The sequence below is a fragment of the Ptychodera flava genome, chromosome 10 (genome assembly GCF_041260155.1).
Source record: "Ptychodera flava strain L36383 chromosome 10, AS_Pfla_20210202, whole genome shotgun sequence".
In the NCBI taxonomy this organism is placed as follows: Eukaryota; Metazoa; Hemichordata; class Enteropneusta; family Ptychoderidae; genus Ptychodera; species Ptychodera flava.
Window position 1 is genome coordinate 5,190,240 of NC_091937.1, and position 23,303 is coordinate 5,213,542.

General features: G+C 37.2%; 1 protein-coding gene across 2 annotated transcripts in view; it reads left to right on the forward strand.

Moving 5' to 3' along the window:
- The first annotated feature begins 13,967 nt into the window (after positions 1–13,967).
- The window catches only part of LOC139141836 (ATP-dependent translocase ABCB1-like), a 68,830-nt gene continuing 59,494 nt past the window's right edge, over positions 13,968–23,303 (forward strand). The window contains exon 1 of one of the 2 annotated variants that reach the window (XM_070711525.1): positions 13,968–14,160. The gene's annotated coding sequence lies outside the window, so the exon portion shown is untranslated. The remainder of the gene's footprint in view (positions 14,161–23,303) is intronic. The other variant, XM_070711524.1, reaches the window with a different exon arrangement.

Genomic DNA, 23,303 nt, shown 5'->3' on the forward strand with positions numbered 1-23,303 from the left:
TAGTTATCAGATGAAGAATGTCAGACAAAATTGTTACCATGGAATGTCAAAATGACAGCTGGACGGAATTTGAAGAAATTGTTGTGTTGATCATTTTATTTTACGTTAATATAGGAACCTCAATGTATACTTAAATGATTACCAGTTGAATACTTAACCCTGTCACCACAATGGTTTCAACCAATCCCATCGTTTTCTATGGTAAAGTTGGACTTCTAGACAGGGAAATGGGGTGAAAGGGTTAAAAGAATTCATCTGAATGAGTTTTTTCGAACTATTTTGTGGTTTTTCCTGGTGAAAATGAGTGAATTCTTGCCACAAGGTAAGCGGTAGCAAGCGAAAAGTACGAAAAGGTAGATAGCTTTCGAAAGAAACTGGATCAATATTATGAATTTGCTTAAGATTTCATTCTTTGTACATTTTGTTTTTGCTATTCCTTTCTTGTGGAATTATATCTTTTGATTTTAGCAATAAATATGAAACTGTAATTTCATTGATAAATTCCCACTGGTAAGCTCAGGTTCTTTAAGTGCGGAGTTGACACCATCAATGTGCAGAATGCATGACTTGACCAAGATTGAGAAAAAGTTCAGGTTATGGTGTAAGTTAGACACTCTCTCACTACACAACCCCTCGCTGGCTTCACCTCAGACCATAATACCGCCCTTGGCAGTTGAGCGTCGCTTGTTAGAAAGACTGTTGAGGGCGCATAACTGCGTAGAGAACGAAGGGGCCGGCTGTGAGAGAGTCAATGTGTAAGTGCCCACTGTGTTGTATTGGAGTTCAACTTGACGTGGCTGTGTCATAGACGCAAACAAATCAAGAAAACTGGTGGCCTTACGATTTTTGTTCGATGTCGAAAGACACATCCCAACAGAAACAGTGGAACTGGCTATGAGTCACACAGATAACTTCCTTCCCTGAAATATCACACTGAGGAGGAAGAGAATTGCAAGTAGTAATATTTTCATTTTTTGTTCCAAGTTTGATAACAAGCTCTTCCTCATCTCATTCTTCTCCCTAAATTTGTTGAAATAAAAGGTACTAGCCTTGGCGAATGAATCCTAGTACGGATTTGAATTCGATTGTTAACAATGACTTTGGAGGTCACACATCTAAAGGCTATGTTGACAAACTGATTATTTCAACATGTTTTTCAAACAGAAAGCAAATGCAGGTAAACATTCATGAAAAGTTGTAGGCCAATAGATCCTTAAGGTGCTGAAGGATAATCTCAGTGGTTTTCATAGATTGCTGTTGAAGACAATGTTTGTCAGACCACAGTCCTTTATCATGGAGTGACTTTGGTTTGATACAATATATTACTTATATTGTTTGATATGTTGAAAGATACTGAATAAATGAGTGACATGCAAATATTCGATCCCAGTTTTAGACAAATTAAATGAAACCATCGCGAAAATGAATTAATGGTCATGACCAATAATTCATTTTTGCGATGGTTTCATTTATCGGGTCTAAAACCGGGGTCGAATATATGTATTGTCACCCATTCTTTCACTATCTTTCAACATGTCAAATAATATCAGCAGTATCTCGTATCAAACAAATTTACGAAAAGTGGCCGACTTTGTCCCTTCAATATTGTACTTGGCTTTATTACGATGTCTACATGTAACATCATCGTATACGAATATCCGTATCATTTGTAGTAAGACTAGAAAGAAAAAAATAAATTGTTCATCGGAATCGCCGCGTCTACTTTGACCGATTTGGGTTTTTTTTATTTCAGCAAATTCATTCTTCAGCGTAGCAAATACTTTAGTACCGCCGCTGGCGGCGCCCTACACTTCGTCGGGTTTCTCGTCTGGGCTTCTCAAAGAAACTTCGAATCCGAAGTCACGGTCTGCACTGAGCTCCGTCAACACGTTGTTGCGACGTCTGGATTTTGCAAATCACGACACAAACTGGGTCAATTTTCGGCTGAAATTTTTCCGTTTTGTCAAGGTTAGTACAGCATGACTATTAAATCGCCAGCAAATAAAAAATAAAAAAAATTTATTCGTCGCTCTTGAACCTTGGTCCAAAAAATCCGGTGAACAAGATTTTTTCCCTCTGGCCTAAGCGATAATTTCTGTTCTACCGTTTGTGTGTCCGTATAAGAAGTTGAACGAAATAGGCTTCTCTGAAACTTACTTTGTCAAAGTCGTATCTACAAACTAGTAAATATTGTCGTAATTACTCTGAATACTGAAATCATATCTATGATTATTTCTCTAAAGTCTGTAGGAGGGGATAGTGAAGCAGAAAGTTGTGGGGCACGGTGAAGGAGGGGGGCTATGAAAAATTCGTCGTTGAAGAGAGAATCCGTCGTGTAAAAGTACGTATCGCGATCAATTGTGATATTTTTCGCTGGTTTTTTTTCCTTTTATTATTAAAAACTCATAAATGTTTTACATTGACTTATCTACACAAAATTCAAGGAGGAAACTGTCAAACCCGACAATTCACATAAGGGATATTATGAGTTCAAAAATTCTTAATCTTTCTGGATTATTACATATCTCCTTGTCTATTTTGCATCTTAAGGAAAATTCATATTTTAACAGTGCAATTACAGGCACTTTTGGTTCACTCAGCCAATGCTTATGAATGCACCATTTACCAATCAAAACCAATTAATTTACAATGCTCTCCCCATTTTTTGAGAAAACGTTGTTTGTTACGCAGTTAAAAATAATATAATGGTCAAGTAGAACGAAATCTCTGCAAAATACACATCTTATAATACATTGGACTTTAGCCCAAATTACCTTCGCTAATGAACAGTGTATGTATTTATGTTCAAGAGAATCAGGTGTAATACACCGCTCACATCGAGTGAATCTCTCTTCTTCCAATAAAAGAAATACTTGTTACATGGCAATAATCTCTGTAAAAGTTTCCATTGAAATTCCCGTAATTTCGTTTCTTTCGTGATTTTATAAATATTTTTCCAGATCATTTCACTGGACTGGTGGGTTACTCCAAGTAACGAGTGCCATTTTCTAAGTTTCTCAACACCTACACAATTCTGTGACATCATATTGAAGTAAAGGACTTTACAAGTCACTTTGTCCATGGCAATCAACTGTTTCCCATTCCAGATACCATCTTTACAATTTCTCGATGATTTATAAAAAAAAGTGGAACCTACTACACCATTTCAAAGTCACATTTCTGTTTCTTGTGGTGTTGCAACTCGCACTGTACCATGCATTTAAAACCTTCACATAAAAATCGGGAAGTACAGATTCTAAAGCTTTTGGTACAGAATTCCTGCCTTTGCATGAAGCCAGTCTCTTGACCCACACAGCACTTAAAGCTTTAACCTGTTTGTCAAGATTTACGCATTTTAGACCTCCTTGTTCATAACCACTTTGAAGTATTCCAATTTTGATCTTCCGTTTTTTCTCGATAAAGCTGTCAATTAATGTCTCAACTTTACATTTGATGTCTTCAGGTAATCCAATCACTGAGCTTAAAAACAAAATCTGTGAAATTGCGAAAACCTTGGTAACAATCACTGTCCCATAGAATGTTAGTCGTCTTCTTTCCCAAAATTGCTAGGTCTTTTCTAGCTTTTTAATTTTGCTATCCCAGTTAAGTTTTTTACATTTCTCAGTGTCATAGCCAAAATAAACGCCAAGTGTTTTTACTGGCTCATTTGTCCACTCGATATTTCCCACTTTCTTCTCACAATCCCTGTTTCTGCCAATCCACATTGCCTTCGTTTTCTTATTACTCATTTTCAACCCACTGCACTGCTAAAATTCATTCATAACTCTTAGAACATTACGAATTGATTGACAGTCCTTTACAAAAAATCGTGATATCATCAGCCAATAATGAAATCTTAGCCACACTGTTACCATGTAATTGAATACCAATGATCTCCCTGTCTTGTCTTATTTTACATGCAAGTAGTTCGATTACAAGTTAAAACAATAACGCCGAGAGTGAACATCCTTGTCTCACTCCTCTGTGTAATGAAAAGTACTCCGAACACCATCCTTTGTAAACAATACAACTAGAAATATTATTGTACATCACCTTAATCCATTGTACAAAGCTTGATCCAAAATTCACCTTGTACATGAAATTCCAATTCACAATGTCAAACGCTTTCTCATAATCAACAAAAAGAATTGCTCCCCCAGATTCCGTTTTTTACTATATTCAAGATAAGACGTATGTTTTCGCCGATAAAGCGGAATTGCATATAGCCTGAATCCTCATTGACGGTAATTAGTACGTTCAGAAGTGCTTCTGCTTTCGTCTTCGTTTTCGTTTCTTCTTGCTATCTTTACCTTTGCCTTGAGTAGAAGTCAACAAGGGAGGCGACTCAGCGGACAGCTCCGAGAAAGTTTCCCTTGATGTGTCATATCGCCGATCGTCGCCTTCAATGTCCGTTTCTTCACTTTTGCTGACATTAGGGGTATTTCTTCTGCTGGATCTACTTTCTCTCAGGAAAGTCAATATCGAGCTCTGTGCTTTAGCGTTCGAAGATTCAGATGTTCTGTTTAACCGGCTTTGAAGTTTCTCAACTTGATCACCGGCTGCTTTTTCTTGGCCGGATGATTTTTGTCGTGTACTATCACGGGCACTATAATCCATACTTCTCGCTGCACCTGATATCACATCATTGGAACTTGTATATTGTTTTTTTTTCCGTTGTGTTCAGGGTAGGCTGAGACAGTATTTCCTCTTTATCATCTCGTTGAGAAACCATACAGTTTCTTGCAATGTGTCCTTCTTGCTTACAAATTCTGCATTTAAATTGCCTGGTACACGTGTAAGCTACATGCCCCTCTTCCAAGCATTTGCCGCAGCGTTGCTGGGTATCTGCTGAAGATTGTTTGTAGATTATCTTAGCAGAAAATGCACCAATTTTAATCAGCGTTGGTAATGGTACCTTTGGTTTTTCGATGTACACAGATCGGTCCCCATTCAGAATATTTGTAAGCTTGCCGTCCAACCTCCATTTCAGGCGTAAATCTGCCGGTGGTGTTGCGATGTACTTATCGTCAACCCTGAAATATATAGAGAGGCCCGACCTTCAAACCAGTGGCATCGAAGATCTATGGATACAACTCAACTTCACAAACTCAAAACCAATTCTCCTCGGTACCATATACAGGCCTCCAGATTCCACCGCCGCATGGTTTACTACTTTTGAATCTACGTTGGACCGAGTGATCAGCGAAAATTTTGAAGTAATTATAATGGGTGACTTTAATGTAGACATTTTAACGGAAAGTAGAAATTGTAAAGAATGGACATCGATTTGTAGTTCATTTGGGTTGGTAAATATGATAAACTCACCCACAAGGGTGACGAATAATTCTAGTACTTGTATCGATCATATTTTGACGACAGACCCTGAAAAGATAATTCATACTGGCGTAGCGTGTATTGGATTAAGCGATCACTTCCCTGCTTATATTATTAGACAAACTTCTAGCAAATCTATTGGTAAAGGTAAACACACAATTAAATACAGATGTACAAAGAAATTTGAGTCGGAAACATTTTGTAAAGATCTTGCAGAAGTTCCATGGTCAATTGTCAGCAGTTCTGATAATATCACTGATATGTTAGACACATGGAATAAGTTGTTTCTAGGTGTTGTGAACAAACATGCACCAATCAAAGAAAAACGTGTAAAATATCCAAAAATTCCAGAATGGTGGAATGAGGATATTGAACTCTCAATCAAGATTAGAGATAATCACAAACAAAATAAATCATTTGAATTATACAAGAAATGGAGAAATAAAGTCACAGGTTTAATCAGGGCAGCTAAACGTGATTTTTACAATGGTATGTTGAATAATTGCTCAAACGATTTTTGGAAAGTTTTCAAACATCTCGTTCCACGCTCACAATCACAGAATCCTACATTTCTTATCAGAGAAGGTAATGAAATTTCTGACAATAAAGACATTGCTGACACTTTTAACAACTTTTTCACAAATGTAGCTTCAGAATACATAAAACAAGCAAACAACAACGATGACCTTCTCAACAAATTGACAAATTTTATAACAAAACACCTTCCGGATGATGCAAAATTCAATATACCATTGCTAAAAGACTCAGACATTTTGAAATATCTTATGAATTTAAATTGTAACAAATCCACTGGTTTAGACGGCATCAGTTCAAAAATTTTGAAAATTGGCGCAGGTCAAATCACACTGAGTCTCACAGCTCTTTTTAATTATGTAATCACAACAAGTACTTTTCCAAGTCAATGGAAGTCAGCTAAAGTAACTCCTCTGTTCAAAAAGGGTATCAAAGATAACATCTCAAACTACAGACCTATTTCAGTCCTTCCTGTTTTGTCAAATGTTAGAAAGACATGTACATAGTCATTTTTACAATTTTCTTTCATTGCACAATTTACTGTCAGATAAACAATCCGGTTTTCGTACGTTCCACTCTTGTCAAACAGCTTTGACTAACATTACCAACTCATGGTACCAGGCAATCGATAGTGGAAATCTAATAGGTGTTTTACTCGTTGATTTTAGAAAAGCCTTTGACCTAGTTCATCATGGTACTTTACTTAAGAAACTCAGACTTTATGGTTGTTCAGAGCAGACAATGGGCTTTTTCACTTCATACCTCGCAAACAGAACTCAGTGGTGTCCTTTAATGGAACCCTGAGTGATTCTCTTCCTGTCAGTACAGGTGTACCGCAGGGATCTATTTTAGGGCCCCTGTTGTTCCTACTTTTTATAAATGACCTCCCTCTGGCTTCTGAAAATTCTGATAGTATATGTATGCTGATGACACAGCAGCTCAGGTGATCAGTCCCAAATTTAACGAAATTGAAACCAAGCTGAGCAGAGATATGAATCTGATCACACGCTGGTGCGATCAAAATAGCATGTGTGTTAATTCACAGAAAACTAAGGTTATTGTCATTGGTACAACGCAGAAAAAAGCCAGAACGAAAAATCACATCAATGTTATGTGTGGCAATGATCAGCTCGATTGTGTAACCCATGAAAAATTGTTGGGTGTAACCATTGACGACACCCTAAATTGGGAAAAGCAAGTAAATTCAGTTTGTAGTAAGGTAGCCTTTAAATTGCTGCATCTAAAACGTATTCGTCCCTTTTTAACTCAGAGAGCTAAGATGATATTTTACAATTGTTTTATTTTACCCCATTTTGACTATTGTTCTAACATATGGGGTCATTGTTCCAACAAACTTTTACTTCGTGTTTAAAGACTACAGAAAGCTGTAGCCAGAGTACTTTTAGACTCAGATTTTAGCACTCCTAGTCGTAATTTATTCGACGTTTTAAACTGGTTACCATTTAGAGAAAGGATTGTTTTTAATGAATCAGTCTTGATGTACAAAGTCCAAAATAATTTGGCTCCTAATTATTTGAATGTTTTTAGAAGTGTCCAGAACGTCCACAGTCGTAGTACAAGATCTGTAGACAGAAATGAATTATATATTCCAAGACACAGAATTCAAATTTTAAGAGGAGTTTTACGTATAGCGGTGTCAAAATATGGAATAGTTTACCAGCAGATGTCAACTTATGCTCTACTCTTCACTCTTTTAAAACGAAATGTAAGTCTCATCTTTTGGGCAAAATGTAATTTTTGAGCCATTTTTGGAGTTTTTTTATATTTTGTCGTCTGTTTCTTGATGTCTTAATGTTTTGTTTTTCTCTGTTCTGTTTTTTTATATTTTTTTTAATGTACATATTGTATATTTCTTGCATCTCGACACTGTGTGAGAAGAGCCTTCGGCTCAACAGTCTATCGAGTTTAAATAAAGTCTAATAATAATAATAATAATAATATATCTGTTTTCAGCTTACAGCCCAAACTAGTCAGCGTAGCGGCAATAGTGTTATCATCGAGTGATAATGGTAGATCGTTTACCGTTAGTTTCAACCAATCTTCATGTAGCTCTCTTTGAAAGGGGTTTCGTCCCCAAAGTTCTACCGACTTACCACGTATTGAAAGTCCATGTTGTAGCAAAATTGTGCGATCAGCATCATCATTTAAATAAATACGCCACAGACTTCTAATGCGTTGCAAACCCTCCAAACTGCCAATAGTGACAACTTCGGAAATGGCTGTTATAACTTCCTCACCTCGCCACCATTGAGTACTTTCCCTTGGTACAATATCCCACTGCTTCAGAAAGACCGGCAGAACTTTCACTTCGCAATCTTTGCCGTCGGCCTTCAGACTATTGTTCGTAACCGTCTGTGCGTAGCTGGCTTTGTTTCCGGCAGCCATGTCTGCACGAGGAGATGACAAACTAAAACTATCGAAATGTCTTTCTTCTGAGAACAAAATCGCTTCTTGACTTTCAAGCAAGCTAAACCAATCGTTGATAAGGAACGTATCTTCAATTTCGGGTCGAAACCATTGATTTCGAGCGAAAAAAATCGAAGAAACTGTGAGCGTGCTGAGAATCTGCTTCCGTACATGACCACAGAGTACCATAGACAGAGTGGCAACAGCTATTGTTTAAGGCGTGAAGCGGTTACGTAAGCAATCCAAGTTTGCCTCGCCTCACGAAGCTCTTGGCTCGCTTTTCCGAAGAGTGCCGACCATGCACCCATCGGTAATTTTCGGATTTTCACCAATTGTTAAGCGAAAGTATGTTCGACAAAGTTTGTGTTGTTGTTGTCGTGTGGTGCTGATCGGAATTGATGTGCTGGCAAAAACGGGAGTGTTTTGAGCTTCAGGAAAGTGGGTTTTACCGTTTTAAAAATTCCTCTCATATTTTTATGAATATATAATGAGTGTGTTTGAACCAAATTTGAAAGTCTTTTATCGATACTGTCTGGTTTTACTCAATGGTTTACGGTCAGTCATACCGTCTTTTACACGTGCGTCAAGACAGGACATGTTTATGAAACTGCTGGCGTGTTATGTTTTGATTGGCGTGAAGCAGTGTTTCTGGCCTGAGAGCTCACAAAGTAACTATGGTTGCTACGCGACTGGCAGTACGATGCCATCTCGTCGTATGTTTCGCATATTCTCTTGTAATTATCAACCACAAACAAAGCCTCCAAAAAGTTTAACACCTTTGAAGCTCATTTTAATATGAAAAGCCAATAGTCTACCGAGACGGCCATGGAACAAAAGGCATGCAAGTGTTGCCACTCTGTCTATGGTACTCTGTGACATGACAGACTAGAGCGCCCTTATTTCTTTTCCGCAGGTTTATCAAATCTCCTTTCCGATTCATCAATTAACATATCTATGGCTTCAAAGTATTGACTTTTAAAATATTGCTTTCTCTGGCTGATGCAGGTTCATCTGTATTCTCAATAAATTTAGACAGAACTGTATTATAAAATCTGTCAAAAGCAAAATCTGTCCACTGACTTTGACTGAAACTTTTTGCGATTCTTTCGGCTTCGACAGTACCCTGCATTTATATGTCTCAGGTTTGGCTAACTCTCGGCAAAATATAACATCCCATCATAAAACAGGGTATATTTTCATCTTATTTTAAGGAGGGTTGGTGTAAGTCCCACTACTCCCGCGCTTCCTCCGCCACTGCAATCGGGTTTTTCTCACATCCATAATAATGATCGCGTAACCTTTCGAGCGCGCGACAACTCAGTCGTGAACTTACGTGTGACATTTTCGACCAACGAGAGTTAGGTGCGCGAGAAGAACACATTGTGACGTCATTGGCATTGTCGAATGTTTACACAAAGTTCTCCAAAACTAATCTGCTGCGAGTAACGTCGTTATTCATAGCGAATATTTCTGTCATCTTCTCTCTACGTTCTGAGAAAATTGTCAAATATTTCGATACTGCAACCATGCTTGGCTTTCTGACGATAACTGTATTTATCAGTTTCCTTACAAGAAAGAAGAGGTTTGTCATAGATTCAGATCTGGACAAAGACATCGAAAGGTTTGTAGAATCGAGTCAAGATTAAGGAACACATACACAAAAATATCATCTTTATTAACATTGATTCTAAATGAAGGGGAAAAAACGGTTTTAAAAATGCCGTCGTTGTATAAATGCAAAACATCGTTTAATATTTGAGCGATAAACTACTGATATTAAGTTTGATCAGATCACGACATATACACGCGAGCAATAGCGGGTTCATAGCGGGTTCATATATGGAACGAAGTGGTCAAAATGGGGGATTTTTCTTTAACTGAGAGCTCGAACATATTTCAACTGTGCTACATCGAGAATATACCAATGTTATGGTCCAGAGATCGTCTTTTAATATTTGCAATAACAAGTCTTAGAAGTGATAGCATAATCCTTCGGATGAAACTATTAACTAGGCCGACTTGTCATAAATCTGCCTTTAAGCTATTAATCTCGTTGAATGTATAATTATTATTAACTATGATTTTTTTACATTTTGAATTATTTAGAATGAGGCGATTCATTGAAGATAACCGGGAACAGTGGGTTGAAACAACGTACAAATGTAAGAATTGCCGAGTTGGAGAAGACATGTCGGTCAGAGACATGGGTACCCAGACACCTTCGGACTGGTCAGCCATCGGGGATGATCAAGCCTCATCGAACTCTGAATCAGATTCTGATGTGGATGAAATGCAGTTACAAGATTCCAACTTAACATGAAAATGCTTATGCGTTGGTCATGACATGGAGTCGTTTTCTGGAAGACAATTTTAATTATTTATCAATGTTATATTCTACAATAAATATTCATGTGTAAATTGTATTTTACTTCATGAGTAATTTTTTCTATAGTGACATTAATGAGTAACGCCGAGGATAAGTTTTCGAATATTCTCCTTCTCTAATGTAGACACTACAGGCAGTCTACACCACAGGCAGTCTACACCACAGGCAGTCTAATGTAGACACCAGGGGCAATCTAATAGGCAGTCTAATGTAGACACCACGGGCAATCTAATGTAGACTCTACAGGCAGTCTACACCACAGGCAGTCTAATGTAGACACCACGGGTAATCTAATGTCGACACTACAGGCAGTCTAATGTAGATACCACGGGCAATCTAATGTAGACACCACAGGCAGTGTACACCACAGGCAGTCTACACCACATTCAGTCTAATGTAGAAACCACGGGCAATCTAATGTAGACACCACAGGCAGTCTAATGTAGACACCAGGGGTAATCTAATGTCGACACTACAGGCAGTCTAATGTAGATACCACGGGCAATCTAATGTAGACACCACAGGCAGTGTACACCACAGGCAGTCTACACCACATTCAGTCTAATGTAGAAACCACGGGCAATCTAATGTAGACACTACAGGCAGTCTAATGTAGACACTATAGGTAGTCTAATGTAGACGCTACAGGCAGTCTAATGTAGACACTACAGGCAATCTAATGTACACACCACGGGCAGTATAATGTAGAAACTAAACTTGTATTGGAACTCTTTCAGAATCGTTCATTACAATTTCTTTTAACGTTTGTGTTTCGCTCTAACAAACGAGTTATTCACCCAGGAATTGATAATGGCAAATTCTGCGATTTTTATTCGCAAAGATACAGTTACTATAGAATAATTTGAATTATTGCTTGCTTATGATTCCTTTTTCTAAATATATGTTTTTTTATGATTGACAAGACCTAATTTTTAGCGTTGCGAGATGTATCGATAATGATGATGTTCTATGAAAGGATGAGTGTTGGGGTAAATATGGGACAACGGCAAGTTTTGGGAGTGATAATCATCTCATGACGCGGTCATTCCATTTCAGATGTATTAACAAAACAACTCTGAACTGCTTTTTTTCCATGGAAATGTGTCATCAACCTAAAACTTGTAAAGGAGGTAAGAGTTATCTGAAATTATTATTGAGGTGTTTTTTCGAACTCTATGACACTGTCATCAGCCTCTAGATCTGTAAACAACAAGAAGTCAAATCAGGTTGAAACTGTCTTTGCTTTTTAAAGGGATACAGTCGTCGGAACTGCTCTCTAAGGTCGTACGGGACCCATACGACCAATGTAAACACTATATCCAAGGTACGATGGTGATCGATGAAAGTTAAACCATGTCTGTCATAATCTACATCGTATAATTTAAATGTTGCAGCTATGATGATGAGGTACATCTAGATATCGTGCACGAAATACATTGTTTTGTAAACAAGAAACTCGCACAGGCGCAGTTCCGACGACTGTTTCCCTTTAAAAAAGAAGAGGAAACGATAATTTTTTTCTACATTTATTAACAGCAAAACTTATTTGTAAGGAAAGATGCATAGGCATTTTAATCATTATCATGTGCTTTCCCGTTTCTTATCATGAAATTTGTAGACATCTTAAATGGAGTTTTTTTTCAAAACTTTACAAAAATCTCACGTCTCTGTAATGTAACATTCACCTGATATTATTTAATATCAGAAACTTCTTCCTTTCACTGTTTAATAGACTTCGGTGTTGCCAACTTTTGCTGTCTTACGAAATGAAATACACCCTTTTTGTAATCGGCTTGTTCATTTTTCTTGTCCATTCCTAGTTGTTGCATTCCTTTTTGTATATCAGCTTGGTCAAGGTCAGAATTGAAAGCGTCACTGATGAATTCATTGGTGGGACTATCTGGAGGAAGGTCATCGTCCTCTTTTTTGTTGTCATCGGTGATGTCAATGGGTTGTGAATGGTTTCCATCTAGTGGAAAATCAAAAAGATTTGAGAAACTGTTAGAGTGGAAGACGATGTTGAAATTCTTCAGTTTGTTTCACAACTTACATATGATGTCATCGACATACCAGACAGCAATCTCTTTCCGTAGGTATCCTGATATTCAGTGTATTCTGATGTGTGCGGATTAAAATGCATGAATTCAGGTACAAGTTTTGGAGAAGGCGTTGAAAATGCAATAACCAATCAGCAGAGTCTATTATAATTACACCTAATACAATATCGGCTAGTTCGGGAAACAGAACCACCTGTTAATTTCCCTTAGGAGCCAACCATGGGTAAATTTCACAAGATAAGCTTATGGTTAGTGCGCCCTCACAAAAAATCGGGATTTTTTTCCTTGTTTTTATTTTTTTATCTCAGCGAGACTTCAACTATGGTATTAGTATACATTTATGGGGAATCGTTTAGTTCAAGTGATACAGATAAAATTCTATTTCTTTAAACGATATTACTGCAGCTACGATGAACTACTGCTACAGCGTCTCGGTGACTGGATAAGTGAATACCAGTACCAGTAGTGAGCGATGCGCTCTGAGTGTACTATACTCATAGGCTGCAGAGCGCTGTGATATGGCCGGGTTTGGCGGGAAGATGCTTAAGATGTGTGTTTGACTTTGATTGGTTACAGATGAATCATGCTAGAAAGAATTAGAACTATGTGTACACACAGGATATCAGGAAGGTATTGATAAGAAGGCAATCTGTCTTCAGCATTTATATTTGCATAACATTTCTCAACAACAGTCTCTGCTTTAATGCTCTGAAAAATATCTGCATTGAATTGCATACTTGCGAAAGAACGGGATAATTTAATCATTTGTTTTTGTGATTAGCATTACAGATTCGACGAAGAGATTGCGTTAGCGGTTAACCGTTATGTCCCAACTTATTTCAAGTTCGACCAATGAATCGGATATAAACTTTCGCACGTTGCACAGCAGCAGGAAGTAGGCCACAGACGGTATACATAAACCGACTGGACTATATTTAGTATTCGAGAATTAATTTCTGCTAAATGCTCCACCATTGCTTATAAGATTTTAGTTCCGCTGCATTGCCTTCCGTTAAAGTACGACAGCAATGAGTGTATACAAATTGTAACATCCCTTCAGATCTGTTACATCTGATGTTTCTCTCCCGTGTACTATGTTGTGTGCATTCTGTGATGATGAGCTGAGCTCAGTGAGCTGTGCAGGTATGGCGCGGCGTGTGGTGTGAACGCCACGAGAGGAAAAGGTCGTCTGACCCCTGTTATCGTCACGTGACTAATGAAGGACGTGCGCATTGGTGACTTTCTACTCTCTGCAAACGACGGGAAGTACGGGCCGGCCGGGCAGAGTGTCCTACATTTCCTGCGCAAGTGTCACATCCCACCGACGAAATAGCTGGCCGCTCACCGCGAACAAGATTCCAAATTTGTCATAAGCACGAAGAGTAGAAAGTAAGCTATATCCTGATTGTCTTACAGCTACAGGTAAGCAAGGCGCTTAGTGTGTAAATAACTGATCATGTTGATGAAACGGTATTCGGTCGTTTCGACACAATCAATACGCGTACAATCTGCCGTGCTAGATCGCGCGAGTCGATTGCTCGGCTGTGTACTGTACGTACTTGGATAATTTTTACATCACATTTCGATCAATTAACATTTTCGGACATCTGCTAAATGTAAACACTCTCTAGTTTACATGTACGGATCGTGCGATCCTGCCACATGAAAAGATTGAGAGAGCATCGCTGGTTGCACAACGATCTCCACATGTACCCAAACTTCCCAAGCCGCAGTTATAGCACATCTACAGCAGCTCACTGTCTTGTCTTTTCTGACTTAATAAAATCGTACGACCTTTTTTTTACAATATATTTAGCAGCTTATTATAACAAAATCGAACATTTTGACTGAATCTGCTCTTCGGTTGTGTGAAGCATGGTTTAGTCTAGCCCTACGAGTATGGCGAGAGTGTCCGGCTTTGGCTTTGAGGTGGGAGGAGGCGTAGCCAAAGCCGGGCACTCTCGCCATACTCGTAGGGCTAGGTTTAGTTCACAACAGCGTCTTCAGGCTATGTGCAAATTTGTGTAGTATACCATGATCCCATCCAGTCAGACCGACCGATCGTTGATTAACTGCGAACCGTCACATCTTCATCGCAAGCGACGTTTTCAGAACCAGAATAACTAGCGAGTTATGTTCATTAAAATCATTTTGTAAATTATGATTGAGTATGGGTCAAGCCCCAGGCCTCATGCTTGCAACGGGTGAACGGTTAACGGGTACGCCGTTGGAGGCGTACAGCCGTAGCCGTAAACATGGTAAACACAGATTCGCAAAGATGCAGCCTACATGGTCGCGGTTATGCAAGCGAATAAGTTATGAAAAAAATGAACATTCCAATGCTCCACTGTCTGTAATTCCTCTGACAATGATAAAACGCTGTAAGAGAGGCACAAATGATAAAAACTACGATTTCCAGCTCGGATGAATATTCATGATCCAAGTACGTCGCAGGGGAATATTTTGTGTCGTTGTTATAGGTGTTGAACAAGTAGGTTGAGGTGAAATGGAAATATGCTGGTTCTCCATCATAATTTATGGTACGGCACTTTGACAGATTTCACTATTTTTGCCAATTAATAATCTCTGATACTTTTAATATTGCATGCTAAGTATTCAATAGCTTAGGCTAGTTGCCAAAAAATTGAAATATACTCAAAGATTATGGTATTCCAGCACCAAAGTATGAATATTGCCACATTAGACCATGAGCAAATGAAATTTTTTTGGGAAAATGACAAAATAACGCCAATACCAGAAGAACATAGTCAATTTAGTTCTGTCAAATGAACAGTTGAACAGTGTATAGTCTGATGTCAAGGAAGAGCATCAAGCAGTTTGATATATTTATGTACAGCATTGTTGAAATCTTATCATTTCTACCGTCAAAAATATATCAGCACTTTCTCATAAAGCTATTCTGATACTGCAGATCACTTGATTTATCAAAAGTCGAAAATTTTATTTTTCCCCATAGAGTTAACACAGGGATTGCAACCATTTTGAATTTCAAATGCCAGGACTTGTTAAGTAATTTCTTTGTCTAGTACCAAAATTTGCAAGGTGACCCCTGATTTTCATTCTTGATTTTTTAAGAGAAAGGTTGAAAGCTTCATCGAGCAAAAGTTTGTCTTTCTCTTTCAAGGGGCAAACTACAAAGTTTACTAACAGGTGGTTCCTGTCTGTTTCTAATCATTGTCACATTGTTTATTGGTATTTTCACTAATTGAACACCCCCTAGCAGAGAGAGCTGTGGCATAAAAATAGCATCTGAGAAACCATACAAAAACTGAATGCATAGTTGAAAAATTTGTGATAGAAAACATACAAAGACATGCTTTAACTATTAAATGGAAAACAAATTCATAAGTGAACTTGTTACTTTGGCCACCTTAAGTTATTTATTAAAATTGCTACTCCTATGCTTTTTGCCAATCTTGAAAAATTCTCTGATAATGCTGCAGAGTACATTTTAGCATCGACCAGTGAATTGCTTGAAATAATGTCTTTGTTTGATCAATCCCAGATTGTATCTGCACCTTTTTAATTATATATTCAGTTTCATAAAATAATTCTTGAACTTTATTGGTTTTTTGAAGAAATGTTACCTGTCTCTGTTCTCTTGCCAAGGAATATGAGGAGAATGTGTATTCTGTAGTCATTTTGTAGGCAGGTTTTCTATTCCTATCCATTTGAGTGTGAAAATTTGATGTTGATATTCAATAAAACATGTGATCTTGATGAAAATGAAAGTGAATAAAACGTGATCTTGATGAAAATGAAAGTGAAGTCTATAATCAGATCACTATTTATGCAATTTCAAACGTTAAAGTTAGTCTTGTAAATTCTTTCATGTACATGTACATGTATGGTGTTTCCATCATTGGTATTTTCCATTGCATCATCAAATTCTCATCTCCGTCACACAGTTTGTTGAGCTTGAGCAGTGTACCAGTTTCTACATGAGAAGAAACAATTTTACACGTAGCTTTTTCAAAATGCCGTCTTTATTCAATTTGGTTATGAAATGTTGTATGTCAGGTACATGGTATGTTTGATGACTGTGTTCTGTCCCGATGTCAATGACCTTTTGCAAATAGCATGACGCATGTCATAGTGTGGTAAATATTAATTGCCCATGCATCCCAGAAAGATTCTAAACAAACACAAAAATAACAAGTGTAAGACACCATTTCAGTCCGTGTTAAGTGATATTGACTTTGCTTGTTCATTTTATCCCCTGAAAATCATGGAAATGGCGTGAAATTTTCTGAAGGTCATTTGAAGGTTAAACATGATGTCAGGTTCAAATCATGTTTTCATATGTAACTAGGACACAACACTCTACAAGGTATTATCATAAGGAACAGATGCAATGGTGTATGCTTTGAGTGATCATATCTGTTGATTCTTTCAACTTTTTACCAAATATGGAAATCAGGGGTATCGCAGACAGAATGACATCATGTGTTTGTTCAATATTTGCATATGAAAGAGTGAGCAATTTCCCAAATTGGTGACATCATTTTGGTCTGATATTGTGCAATCATGGACACAGCACTGAACTGAAGTTCACTGTGCTTAACATTGCATGAGATACAGTGTCTTTTTTTATTTAAATGTGCAGTAACATTTCAATCGTGATAGGTAATTGGAGCCAGGATATGCTTACATTGCACGTCGTCATTGGCATATAAATGAAATACTTTCAAGAATTTCACAATACAGAAATACAATAAAGCACATGGTGTTTCAGGGAAGAAGCTCTGACTGAAACCACATTGGCCGCTGTGAGTCTCACACTTTCTTAAACTTTATTTTTGGGGTTTGATTTTTTTGTTGTTGATATTTTTACATAGTTGCAAAGTTTGCCAGTAGCTGTTGCTCATTCTGGCAGGCAAGATTACATAGTCTAAGTACTTCATTCAGTGAAAGAGTAGACCTAAGCTTTTGACAGTAGCTGGTTTTATAAACATTTATTAATAATATTTGTAATGCAACTCAAAATACAGATAGTTAAACACTAATACATGCCTTTACTGTACCCTAGTCTGACAATCAGAACTGTCTCCAACTTTGGATTACATTGTACCACTACATAATATCTGATCTAGGACCCAACTAACGCAAGACATTGATTTTTGGACCTGAAGTGAAGTATTTGGTTCAAACTTTACCAGATATGTCTGTCATGGCTTGCTGTACATATAGCCAAGTACCATATAACTACCAGGTACAGTACTCTGTAAAAAGAAAGAGTAGCTATAACTTTTGATAGTCATTATTTTTTTATTTTATAAAAGGTACATCATTTCACTGTATAGGCTAAGAGTAAGATTGTATTGTGAAGGGATGGCCTTTCAAACATAATGCATTCCAATGCATTCTGTATGCAGTCTTTATCCTTGAGGAATTAATTCTTGTCTGGACTAATATTTGCTTGTCAACAATAAAATTGCAGACACGCAGGCTATGTTGACAAGTTGAAACTGTGCATTTCAACATGAAACATGATTAAACAAGAAACTGTTTCACAAGCAAAAAATGTAGAAAATGAAACTTTCAAATTTGAGATGTAATGGTGCCGTCACAAGATAGATGTTTGATGAAAAACTAAAGTTGTCACTTCAACTGCTTGACAATTGAAAAATTACCACTGTTATGAAGTTGGAGGATTTTGAAAGGGATAATGGAAAAAGAATGTGAGTGCGTTTCAACCAAAGAATAGTTAATCTGTCTGACAAAACAATTTTTCAGTTAATTCAACATATTTTTCTGTAACCAAAGATTGACATGAAGACAGTGAGTTTGCATCAGTTTAAGCACAGCTGAGTGATAATTTTCCCATTGTACTTTGAATTTTTGACGCTGTATCAAATTCACTAACTAAGAGTCTAAGATTTCTTCAATGTTTCATGTACCAAAACACTGGAGAGACCCCAGACTGGTTAACTAGACATTACGGCAGAGGACTATCCAAAATCAAAACTATCATATGTCCATGAAAATTCCATGCAGGGATATGATGGAAGATATGCTATCCTGAATCATCTCATGTATAATACTGTCACATGGAAATACATCTCATGTTTTGGTACTTACACAAATTTACGCCTCAAAGAAGTAACAAACATATTAAAAGTGAAGCGTTCAAAGCAGTCAAATGTCTTTCAAGTTCATTACTAAAGACAAATGTGTCTAGCTTACCAAACAATGAAGATGCAAAAGTATACTTTTATCAAGAACTGCTCAGTCTTTATGTTACTTTTGCAAAAGTTATAAAAGAAAGAAATAATTGAACCATGTTATCTTAAACTCCAGCAAAGTTGCACACTTTACCAATACATTTTAATGTTCCTTTTCATACTGAGTCATTTGTAAAAGATTTAAGGTAATCGCTATAAAATTATAACTACATTTTCTAACATTTCTCTGTGCATGCAAGTCAATTGAGTTACAGTTGGCTTTAACACTGCATTATCTGACAGTGCCAGCTGTCATTTGCTGTTGTCTCCAAAACGCATCATCATAATCCCTGTGCCATCCTGTAGACCTATATGTCATTCAAGGTTAAATTCACTCCTTTAACTGTGGTTCTGATGTAAGTGTCTACACCGTCGTGCTCTATTCACTCCACAAGGACACGGTGACAAAGCATTTTGAGGAGCACAGATCATTCATACCATCAATGCCAGGTTCCTTTGTCTTGCAGTATTTACAATCCTTAAAATGTTGTACAATTGTCTTTCAGAGAGCCACAGTTATTTGAACTTACATACCTTACATAATCAGTACAATGACCTTTTCTAAACTATGCCATACATGTATGTTCAAGCAAAAAACCTATTCATGTATTTATTGTTTATCACCTGACTCAAATTCTAGGTCTTGCGTGAATGCCATTCAGTCCTGGCCTATTTTACTACTGTTCAAATTGATGCAGGGTCCAAATTACTTTGCGGCAACTGAATCGTAACTACATGTACTGTGAGTCGGGGTACACACTCAAAAACACAAACCTCTCTTTATTGTATCAATCTGTACTACAGCAGCCATCATTTGTACCAAGAGTATCCAACAACCAAAGTATGTTTCATGGCTTGGTCAATGATATAGTACCATTATATATATAGCACACGATGCATTTTATGATACTGTATTTGTTTAACAGATGAACACTGCTCACGCCATACCCAGAATTAGTGTGCCTGTGTGTGCCATGGCATAACATTTCACTTTCCTTTTCAACCAGTTAAAAGCACTTTCATCAGGAGTCTTTGGCTGACCTCTAGTTTTCCAACCCATTTTTCTAGATAAATAGGGAAATAGGGCAATAGAACAAAGCTCATGCAGCAGAATTGCGTATGCAGTGCTCTGCATAGCGTATATACTTAATATATTCACTTTCATTTCTGTGTCTGTTTATCATGATTTCGATTCACCATTGTTGATATCATGTTAGAAAGAGATTAATACCATACTTTACTGCATTCACAAAGGATGATGCTTTGTTGTTTATGTTGCTATTGGCCAATGAAATTGAAGAATTCTCAATCATATCGGTAATAATGCGAATACATGTACCAGATCAGCGTATTATTTGGGCATCAGAGATGTAGGTATCCATAGGTATAAGTATCAAGTGGTAAGGCCAAACGTTGCACTCTTTCCTGTATTTGTGTAACTAGGAAGAAGAAGTGTAACATGGGCCATGTACTCTTTACTTCCTTGCTTGCTGTTTACAGCTACATGTATTAAAATCCCTTTGATTATTATAGTGGGCCTGTACATATTTGCAATGATATGGTTGAAACAACAGCAGCAACATGTTCTTCAATTTTATCAGCAAAAGATGGATGACAACAACCAGATCACTAAATTTCCTCTGTTCATATGCATATCATTTTATCAGGTAGTTACTTTATACAGATTTAATTCTGACAATAAATGCCTACATGGGAAATTGCTTCAAATTCTTTCCAACTTACAGTTCTTTTTGGGTCTAGTGTTTGTGAGGATTCAGTCTGATGTTATTGCGAAAATCTCAATCTGTTTTGTACCAACAAGAATTGTGGCCAACCGAGTACAAGAATTTGTATACATTCATGTTGTACTTGTAGTCCCAGCAAGAGAAGACATTGATAGTTGAAAATTTCTTATTAGTAGAATACACTACCTCAAAACCTGTAGGACACACAGTGAAGAATTGTGGTAGAGGGACTGTGGTGATTAATGGCATACATTAATGTTAATAATAATTATGCCAATTGCCAAGATTTAGAAGATGAGTTTGTTGTGTTGAACAAAATTGTCTCATGAAAGGCTAAAATTGCCAGATTTTTCTTTCATAGATACTTGTATGATTTTGTAAAGTAATGTAATTTGCACACATGCTACACCCAGACTCAGGCAAGTGTATTTTGAACATTTATGGTAATGACTAAAGATGTCTATTCTTGTAAAGCTAACTTTTGTGAAGTATGACATAAAAAGGAAAGGTATGAAGATAATTACTGTGAACAGTAAAGAGAACATGGACCTTTTGTACATGAAGTGCTTTCTTGGAAAATGTGGCCATTCTTTTTTGCTTTTATGTGGTGCAATTTCTTTTATGAAGTTCATGAAGAGAAAACTTTGAAATACATATTGAGCAGTTCAACCCATAAGTGACCGCAATTCAACCCACTTGAAATCAAGTACACCTGAGTCATTGCTGTTGATAGTATAGCGTACATCTGTACCAGGCACAGGGTTATAACGTACAGACTTCTACTGGCCAATCACCAGTCATGTTGAAAGATGAAACCACAGTCTCCATTCAGTCAAGAAAAACTAAATATACTCAGTGACGTACATGTAAATGTCAGCGTTTCCGGCTCACAGAATGCATCTTGTGTCTCGTTTGTCAAGCATCACATTTCACTTTCTTCTAAGCTTTGTTGGTATAGTTAAATGAAAACCCAGAGCAAATCTTGTGAAAGTGTAAGAGATTTGTAGTGTAAGTGTTGCTGATAGAGTAAAAAGCCTGTCACCATTTCAAGTGACACTGTAACTGGGACAAGTTTACCATCCAGAAATATAGTACCTACATACCAGCTACATTCATATACTGTGCATGTTAATGTCTTTTGTCAACTTTGAAATGTCATGCTCTGATAATTTTGTGGTTAACATGGCTGAACTCAGCAGAGTTCAACAAAAGCTCCAGCCAGTAAACCTGTGTCATAAATGTGTGGATGAAATGCTAAACACTGTTATAAAGGATATGCATGTATTTTATACCATAGTCTAGATTTACCTAAAAATTTATTCATATCAAACAGCCTAATAATCTGATTTAAAGTTTTCAGTGTACTTGCACAGAAAATGGAAAATTGCTGATTCCTAAAAAGCACATACATACATGTATTCTGAAAATGTGAAATGATGAAATTACAGAAAGGAGTATGAACTTAGCCTGGCAGGAGCTGCTGTAGTCTGAAATTCAAAGCATCAAGTTGTATAACTCTGGAAATTTGTACAAGCAATATGCATATAGTGACAGCTGTGTGTTACTTTAATGTCTGTCAACATAATGTAATGTTGTCACAACAAATCAGAGGTCTTGGCTTGTAAGGGTCATCGTGTTTGCAAATTGTCACTTATTAATGTCCAATCACATTCACAGTTATATTTTATGTGTGACCATTGACATTTAATATCTAGCACTGGATTGGACAAAAAAGAGTTCTTCAGCATCAGCTGTTGTAAAGTATGAATGTAATTACAAAGCATGAATCAGTTATTTATGATGGACATCAAGTGGTAATAGAAAAGGAGAAATGAATATACAAAATGAGTAGAGATCATCCAATCTGTAATTGTTTTCTGACTTTAAGTCATTTTATCTGAAGCAGCACATACATGTAATTAATTTCTACATGAATATTAATTGTATGATGACATCTCATGTACACTCTAGGATGTGGATATAGATTAAGACTTGCCCCAGTGTTGGCTTTACTGTGGCAGGATGCATGTCATACTGTGGCAGATGTCATGGAGTATGCTTGTCCCTAACAACCGAGTGCCATAGACTGTCAACAGTCCCATGTACATGTCTTATTTCCAGCGAAACATTCAAACTACATGTAGCTGTACTTACCATCAAAGGCCATAATCTCACAAGCAGCTGTGGACAATCTATTGCATTGGTAGTGTGCCAATCAAGCAATGGTGAAGTGATTGTGAAACCCATACAGCTGGCCAATAATTACTGCAAATACACCAGCAAGATACAAAGTGTAAGCTTCCTACATGGATAGGTAAAGCTACTAACTAGTGCCGAGTATACGTAGTGGACTAGTCTCTCTGGGTACAAAATGTACATGTACTAATGTGTTCATGATCTGATGTTGTACATACATGTCTTTATGCTCTATATTACAAGTGGACGGAACTACACATTCTCATTTGATATGAGATGCATTTTAAATTGTAAACAAAGTACAGCATATTGTACACAAATACCACATTGACACCGTCTGTACATGTATCTACATGAGAAGCTGGGTATCGGTAGTAAT